We start from the raw sequence: 6,566 nt of genomic DNA, 5'->3' as shown, positions 1-6,566 counted from the left end.
TTCCAAGTATATTCTAATGCATATGTGTTGTGTGTTGAGTCAATACTTTCCTTTCTATTCTGAGTATATTCCGATGCACATGTTGTGTTTGCTGAGTCAAAACATTCCTTTCTATTCCAAGTATATTCTATCTAATGCACATGTTGTGTGTGCTGAGTCAAAACATACCTTACTTTTCCCAGAATATTCTAATGCACATGTGGTATGTTCTGAGTCAACACATTCCTTTCTATTCCAAGTAGGTTCGAATAACCTTGTTTTGTGTGCTGAGACAAAACATTCCTTTCTATTCCAAGTATATTCTGATGCATATCTTGTGTGTGCTGTGTCAAAACATTCCATTGTATTCCAAGTATATTCTAATACACATGTGGTGTGTGCTGAGTCAAAACATTCCTTTCTATTCCATGCATATTCTAATGCACATGTTGTGTGTGCTGAGTCAAAATATTCCTTAATATTTCTTTAAAATTCTAATGCACATGTTGTGAGTGCTGAGTCAAAACATTCCTTTCTATTCCATGCATATTCTAATGCACATGTTGTGTGTGCTGAGTCAAAATATTCCTTAATATTTCTTTAAAATTCTAATCCACATGTTGTGAGTGCTGAGTCACAACATTCCTTTCTATTCCAAGTACATTCCAATACACTTCCTTCTTGTTCTAGGTCAAAACATTCCTTTCTATTCCAAGTATATTCTAATGTATATGTGGTGTGTGCTGAGTCAATAGTTTCCTTTCTATTCTGAGTATATTCCGATCCACATGTTGTGTGTGCTGAGTCAAAAATTTCCTTTCTATTCCACGTATATTCCAATGCACATCTTGTGTGTCCTGAGTCAAAACATTCCATTGTATTCCTAGTATATTCTAAAGCACATATTGTGTGTGCTGAGTCAAAACATTCCTTTCTATTCCAAGTATATTCCAATACACTTCCTTCTTGTCTTGGGTTAAAACATTCCTTTCTATTCCAAGTATATTCTAATGCACATGTGGTGTGTGCTAAGTCAAAATAATCCTTAATATTCCTTGTATATTCTAATTCACATGTTGTTTGTGCTGAGTCAAAACATTCCTTTCTATTCCTTCTTCTTTCTTTCTTCTTTGGCTTGGCTTCGCGGACGAAGATTTATGGAGGGGGTAAAAAGTCCACGTCAGCTGCAGGCTCGTTTGTGGCTGACAAGTCCGATGCGGGACAGGCAGACACGACTGCAGCGGTTGCAAGGGAAAATTGGTTGGTTGGGGTTGGGTGTTGGGTTTTTCCTCCTTTGCCTTTTGTCAGTGAGGTGGGCTCTGCGGTCTTCTTCAAAGGAGGTTGCTGCCCGCCAAACTGTGAGGCGCCAAGATGCACGGTTTGAGGCGTTATCAGCCCACTGGCGGTGGTCAATGTGGCAGGCACCAAGAGATTTCTTTAGGCAGTCCTTGTACCTTTTCTTTGGTGCACCTCTGTCACGGTGGCCAGTGGAGAGCTCGCCATATAACACGATCTTGGGAAGGCGATGGTCCTCCATTCTGGAGACGTGACCCATCCAGCGCAGCTGGATCTTCAGCAGCGTGGACTCGATGCTGTCGACCTCTGCCATCTCGAGTACTTCGACGTTAGGGGTGTAAGCGCTCCAATGGATGTTGAGGATGGAGCGGAGACAACGCTGCTGGAAGCGTTCTAGGAGCCGTAGGTGGTGCCGGTAGAGGACCCATGATTCGGAGCCGAACAGGAGTGTGGGTATGACAACGGCTCTGTATACGCTTATCTTTGTGAGGTTTTTCAGTTGGTTGTTTTTCCAGACTCTTTTGTGTAGTCTTCCAAAGGCGTTATTTGCCTTGGCGAGTCTGTTGTCTATCTCATTGTCGATCCTTGCATCTGATCAAAATGTGCAGCCGAGATAGGTAAACTGGTTGACCGTTTTGAGTTTTGTGTGCCCGATGGAGTTGTGGGGGTGCTGGTAGTCATGGTGGGGAGCTGGCTGATGGAGGACCTCAGTTTTCTTCAGACTGACCTCCAGGCCAAACATTTTGGCAGTTTCCGCAAAGCAGGACGTCAAGCGCTGAAGAGCTGGCTCTGAATGGGCAACTAAAGCGCCATCATCTGCAAAGATTCCAAGTATATTCAAATACACTTCCTTCTTGTTCTGGGTCAAAACATTCATTTCTATTCCAAGTATATTCTAATGAATATGTTGTGTGTGCTGAGTGAAAACATTCCTCTCTAATCCACGTATTTTCTGATGCACATGTTGTGTGTGCTGAGTCAAAACATGCCTTTCTATTCCAAGTATTTTCCAATACACTTCCTTCTTGTTCTGGGTCAAAACATTCCTTTCTATTCCAAGTATATTCTAATGCATATGTGGTGGGTGCTGAGTCAAAACAATCCTTTCTATTCCAAGTATTTTCCAATGCACATCTTGTGTGTGCTGCGTCAAAATATTTATTGATATACCAAGAATATTCTAAAGCACATGTGGTGTGTGCTGAGTCAAAACATTCCTTTCTATTCCAAGTATATTCTAATGCACATGTTGTCTGTGCTGAGTCAACACATTCCTTTTCTATGCCAAGTAGATTCGAATAACCTTGTTTTGTGTGCTGAGACAAAACATTCCTTTCTATTCCAAGTATATTCTGATGCACATCTTGTGCGTGCTGTGTCAAAACATTCCATTGTATTCCAAGTATATTCTAATGCACATGTGGTGTGTGCTGAGTCAAAATATTCCTTAATATTTCTTTAAAATTCTAATGCACATGTTGTGAGTGCTGAGTCAATATATTCCTTTCTATTCCAAATATTTTCTGATGCACATGTTGTGTGTGCTGAGTCAAAACATTCCTTTCTATTCCAAGTATATTCTGATGCATATCTTGTGTGTGCTGTGTCAAAACATTCCATTGTATTCCAAGTATATTCTAATGCACATGTGGTGTGTGCTGAGTCAAAACATTCCTTTCTATTCCATGCATATTCTAATGCACATGTTGTGTGTGCTGAGTCAAAATATTCCTTAATATTTCTTTAAAATTCTAATGCACATGTTGTGAGTGCTGAGTCAAAACATTCCTTTCTATTCCATGCATATTCTAATGCACATGTTGTGTGTGCTGAGTCAAAATATTCCTTAATATTTCTTTAAAATTCTAATGCACATGTTGTGAGTGCTGAGTCACAACATTCCTTTCTATTCCAAGTACATTCCAATACACTTCCTTCTTGTTCTAGGTCAAAACATTCCTTTCTATTCCAAGTATATTGTAATGTATATGTGGTGTGTGCTGAGTCAATAGTTTCCTTTCTATTCTGAGTATATTCCGATCCACATGTTGTGTGTGCTGAGTCAAAACATTCCTTTCTATTCCACGTATATTCTAATGCACATCTTGTGTGTCCTGAGTCAAAACATTCCATTGTATTCCAAGTACATTCTAAAGCACATATTGTGTGTGCTAAGTCAAAACATTCCTTTCTATTCCAAGTATATTCCAATACACTTCCTTCTTGTTCTGGGTCAAAACATTCATTTCAATTCCAAGTATATTCTAATGCACAGGTGGTGTGTGCTAAGTCAAAATATTCCTTAATATTCCTTGTATATTCTAATTCACACGTTGTTTGTGCTGAGTCAAAACATTCCTTTGTATTCCAAGTATATTCAAATACACTTCCTTCTTGTTCTGGGTCAAAACATTCATTTCTATTCCAAGTATATTCTAATGCATATGTGTTGTGTGTTGAGTCAATACTTTCCTTTCTATTCTGAGTATATTCCGATGCACATGTTGTGTTTGCTGAGTCAAAACATTCCTTTCTATTCCAAGTATATTCTATCTAATGCACATGTTGTGTGTGCTGAGTCAAAACATACCTTACTTTTCCCAGAATATTCTAATGCACATGTGGTATGTGCTGAGTCAAAACATTCCTTTCTATTCCACGCATATTCTAATGCACATATTGCGTGTGCTGAGTCAAAATTTTCCTTCATATTCCTTGTATATTCTAATGCACATGTTGTGTGTGCTGAGTAAAAACATTCCTTTCTAATCCAAGTATTTTCTGATGCACATGTTGTGTGTGCTGAGTCAAAACATTCCTTTCTATTCCAAGTATTTTCCAATACACTTCCTTCTTGTTCTGGGTAAAAACATTCCTTTCTATACCAAGTATATTCTAATGCATATGTGGTGGGTGCTGAGTCAAAACATTCCTTTCTATTCCAAGTATTTTCCAATGCACATCTTTTGTGTGCTGCGTCAAAATATTTATTGATATACCAAGAATATTCTAAAGCACATGTGGTGTGTGCTGAGTCAAAACATTCCTTTCTATTCCAAGTATATTCTAATGCACTTGTTGTCTGTGCTGAGTCAACACATTCCTTTCTATTCCAAGTAGGTTCGAATAACCTTGTTTTGTGTGCTGAGACAAAACATTCCTTTCTATTCCAAGTATATTCTGATGCATATCTTGTGTGTGCTGTGTCAAAACATTCCATTGTATTCCAAGTATATTCTAATGCACATGTGGTGTGTGCTGAGTCAAAACATTCCTTTCTATTCCATGCATATTCTAATGCACATGTTGTGTGTGCTGAGTCAAAATATTCCTTAATATTTCTTTAAAATTCTAATGCACATGTTGTGAGTGCTGAGTCAAAACATTCCTTTCTATTCCATGCATATTCTAATGCACATGTTGTGTGTGCTGAGTCAAAATATTCCTTAATATTTCTTTAAAATTCTAATGCACATGTTGTGAGTGCTGAGTCACAACATTCCTTTCTATTCCAAGTACATTCCAATACACTTCCTTCTTGTTCTAGGTCAAAACATTCCTTTCTATTCCAAGTATATTCTAATGTATATGTGGTGTGTGCTGAGTCAATAGTTTCCTTTCTATTCTGAGTATATTCCGATCCACATGTGTGTGTGCTGAGTCAAAAATTTCCTTTCTATTCCACGTATATTCCAATGCACATCTTGTGTGTCCTGAGTCAAAACATTCCATTGTATTCCTAGTATATTCTAAAGCACATATTGTGTGTGCTGAGTCAAAACATTCCTTTCTATTCCAAGTATATTCCAATACACTTCCTTCTTGTCTTGGGTTAAAACATTCCTTTCTATTCCAAGTATATTCTAATGCACATGTGGTGTGTGCTAAGTCAAAATAATCCTTAATATTCCTTGTATATTCTAATTCACATGTTGTTTGTGCTGAGTCAAAACATTCCTTTCTATTCCTTCTTCTTTCTTTCTTCTTTGGCTTGGCTTCGCGGACGAAGATTTATGGAGGGGGTAAAAAGTCCACGTCAGCTGCAGGGTCGTTTGTGGCTGACAAGTCCGATGCGGGACAGGCAGACACGATTGCAGCGGTTGCAAGGGAAAATTGGTTGGTTGGGGTTGGGTGTTGGGTTTTTCCTCCTTTGCCTTTTGTCAGTGAGGTGGGCTCTGCGGTCTTCTTCAAAGGAGGTTGCTGCCCGCCAAACTGTGAGGCGCCAAGATGCACGGTTTGAGGCGTTATCAGCCCACTGTCGGTGGTCAATGTGGCAGGCACCAAGAGATTTCTTTAGGCAGTCCTTGTACCTTTTCTTTGATGCACCTCTGTCACGGTGGCCAGTGGAGAGCTCGCCATATAACACGATCTTGGGAAGGCGATGGTGCTCCATTCTGGAGACGTGACCCATCCAGCGCAGCTGGATCTTCAGCAGCGTGGACTCGATGCTGTCGACCTCTGCCATCTCGAGTACTTCGACGTTAGGGGTGTAAGCGCTCCAATGGATGTTGAGGATGGAGCGGAGACAACGCTGGTAGAAGCGTTCTAGGAGCCGTAGGTGGTGCCGGTAGAGGACCCATGATTCGGAGCCGAACAGGAGTGTGGGTATGACAACGGCTCTGTATACGCTTATCTTTGTGAGGTTTTTCAGTTGGTTGTTTTTCCAGACTCTTTTGTGTAGTCTTCCAAAGGCGTTATTTGCCTTGGCGAGTCTGTTGTCTATCTCATTGTCGATCCTTGCATCTGATCAAATGGTGCAGCCGAGATAGGTAAACTGGTTGACCGTTTTGAGTTTTGTGTGCCCGATGGAGTTGTGGGGGTGCTGGTAGTCATGGTGGGGAGCTGGCTGATGGAGGACCTCAGTTTTCTTCAGACTGACCTCCAGGCCAAACATTTTGGCAGTTTCCGCAAAGCAGGACGTCAAGCGCTGAAGAGCTGGCTCTGAATGGGCAACTAAAGCGCCATCATCTGCAAAGATTCCAAGTATATTCAAATACACTTCCTTCTTGTTCTGGGTCAAGACATTCATTTCTATTCCAAGTATATTCTAATGAATATGTTGTGTGTGCTGAGTGAAAACATTCCTTTCTAATCCAAGTATTTTCTGATGCACATGTTGTGTGTGCTGAGTCAAAACATGCCTTTCTATTCCAAGTATTTTCCAATACACTTCCTTCTTGTTCTGGGTCAAAACATTCCTTTCTATTCCAAGTATATTCTAATGCATATGTGGTGGGTGCTGAGTCAAAACAATCCTTTCTATTCCAAGTATATTCTGATGCACATCTTGT

This window comes from Narcine bancroftii, chromosome 2 (genome assembly GCF_036971445.1).
Source record: "Narcine bancroftii isolate sNarBan1 chromosome 2, sNarBan1.hap1, whole genome shotgun sequence".
Lineage (NCBI taxonomy): Eukaryota > Metazoa > Chordata > Chondrichthyes > Torpediniformes > Narcinidae > Narcine > Narcine bancroftii.
The sequence above is the reverse complement of the archived record's forward strand: the minus strand, read 5'-3'. Positions refer to the sequence as shown.